Genomic DNA, 2,500 nt, shown 5'->3' on the forward strand with positions numbered 1-2,500 from the left:
TATATATATGTATATATATATGTATATATATATACACAGTATATATATATACATTTATATATGTATGTATGTATGAAATAAAATCTAATGCAACATGAAGGATGGAAAAGAAAAGAATAAATCATCATCAGGCAACACGAGAACAGAAAACATCTGCATGCAGAACAAACTGGACGAGCAGGAGACTCCCGGCTGTAAATCACAATCATCAATCAATCATCATTATTCCTTTCCTCTGATGTTTTCCCCCTCTTCCCTCCTCGTGCATCATCACTTCCACCTTCATTTGATCCCACACTGCAGCTGCTGCGCTCGCAGAGGTCGCTGTACTAAAGGTCACTTTAGCTAAACTTCAGTGTAGTTGACTTTGTTTGAAAACCAGAGCTGCATCACAAACCTCCCCGTCCTTCAACAGTCTCTCCACTAGTTTCTGGATCAATCGGCCTCATTTTAAATCAGTCAGCAGATTGAATCCACTGTTTCCTCTCTGCTCAGTTAGATCAGTACAGACGCCAGCAGGCAGCTCACAGTCTCATACAGAAGGTTTGATCTGGACCTTCGTCTCAACACCGACACGTTTTCATCACATATCTCATGGGCTGTTGATATTTGATGGAAACTTTTACTTGTTGATTCATTTAGAAATGTCAGGAAATATTTACGCACAAGGAAACAGGCAGTGCAGTATAGTAAAACACTGAGCTGCATATATATATATATAGCTGCACTATAAATAAAGTTTATTACTATCATTAAAAATACTGATATGAAAACGTATAGTTTAACATAAACATCAACAGATTCTGTCGTCATGTACATTTCTGAACTACAGTTCCCATGATTCTTTGTGGGACTGAGGTATTGTATAAAGCTGTGCTGGGCTGTGAGCTACAGCTCGAGCTCTGGTGTATTTCAGCCTGTATGTATTTATTCTCTGATTATTGATCTGTGATCAGTGGATCTCAGCATCATTATGATTCTGTGTGAGTGACGACAGAGATGAAGATAATACACATCACAGAGAATAAACAGATTAGATCTGACTGAGTTATGACTGAATGTGACTAAGTAATGTGACGCGAAGCATCTGAGTCTCGTTGACGACGAGCTGAACGTGGCCTTCAGTGAAACTGGAGCCAAGCTGAGCCCCCGGGCCCCTGGGGGCCCCCCGAGGTCCCTGGGCCCCCGAGGGCCCTGTGGCTCCAGAATCTGATGAAAAACCTGTTTTGAAGCCAGACTTTTTTTACAGTGCAGCGTTTGTGACAGCACAGACTTGGCTGCAGGCTCCAGCAGTGACATTGAGTCATTGCTGCTGAGTCACAGTGTGTCGGGGTCAGGGTGAACGCAGTGCAGCTCTCTCAAACAGGACACACTTTTATTTCTTCCTCGTGTGTCAGGAGGACGATGAAGTGACCGGCGGCGGCGCTCGGTGGACGTCTGCCAACAGACTCATCAGAGGCTCAAACGGCGAGCTGCAGCGCTCATCAGTGAGAAGTTAACAGGATTAGACTTCACTCTGAGGTTACTGAAGGTCACCGACACAATATTCAACACTTCGTTTCTGTGTCTACAGTCTGTCACACACACGTCAACCGTGTACCGCATCATCTACATCATCTACAGCTTCAGACGTCTCGGCTTCACGTCAACACTCGCCGTCACTGAGTGACTTTTAAAGAAGCTGGTTTCTTGTTTCAGCCATCTTTGTCTTTACAACACGTCCTCTGAGCTGCTACGTCTTCAGACTGGAGGCTACAGTGAGGCGCTATCAGAAAGTGATGATGGGCCAGGGCTAGCTGGTTAGCATGCTAACTTCAGTAGATGGAGACAAATGTTGGTGAGTAAAGGAATAAAGTTTGAATGTTTCTTCTAGATTGGTAAGAAAACAGCTGCTAATGCTAACGTTAGCTATGTAGTAATAGCAAGTAGCTCCTTTATATGGGTTTCCAGGTGTGTTTTGGCACTTTGGACAGAGTCAGGTCAGCTGTTTTCTACTGCTTCTTGTCTTTATGCTAAGCTAGGCTAAGCACAAACTCACAGAGAAAAGAAGAGGATTGAACAAAATGTTGATGGTTGTTTTCTTGACATGTTTCTGGACATATCTGCTTTTTGAAACTGTCAGCACGATACAGAGCCACGGTTCTGTGACGTAAGTCCAGACGCCGGACACGAGTGTGCAGACTGATGAGCTCATACAGGTGGGCGGACCAGCAGCAGCCGGGACCGCTCACACCTGGCTGGCACAGAGCGAGTGTTCATCTGCAGCACCAAGGTGAAGCTGGAGGTGAGCGGCAGAATCTAATCCACTGAACACAGAGTGTGGAATGTGTCCATATCCAATCGATTAGTGCTCATTTACTGAAGAAAAGCAGCGCTAATGAAGATCTGCTGACTCTGTGATAAACACATTAAACGTCCTATTGTCCAGGCGGCGATTTAACACGTGTCTGAGACTAAATCCATCAGATCACATCCAGATCATCCCCTCCATGAGGAATCT

At 44.6% G+C, this 2,500-nt stretch overlaps 1 protein-coding gene across 1 annotated transcript in view; it reads right to left on the reverse strand.

The window, feature by feature from the left end:
- stx1b (syntaxin 1B) overlaps positions 1–2,500 on the reverse strand; it is a 20,947-nt gene that overhangs the window by 8,679 nt on the left and 9,768 nt on the right. The gene's annotated exons all lie outside the window — the stretch shown is intronic.

Source organism: Seriola lalandi, unplaced genomic scaffold (genome assembly GCF_002814215.2).
Source record: "Seriola lalandi dorsalis isolate HSWRI2012SDOR001 ecotype SW California unplaced genomic scaffold, Sedor1 jcf7180002054779, whole genome shotgun sequence".
NCBI classification, from domain to species: Eukaryota; Metazoa; Chordata; class Actinopteri; order Carangiformes; family Carangidae; genus Seriola; species Seriola lalandi.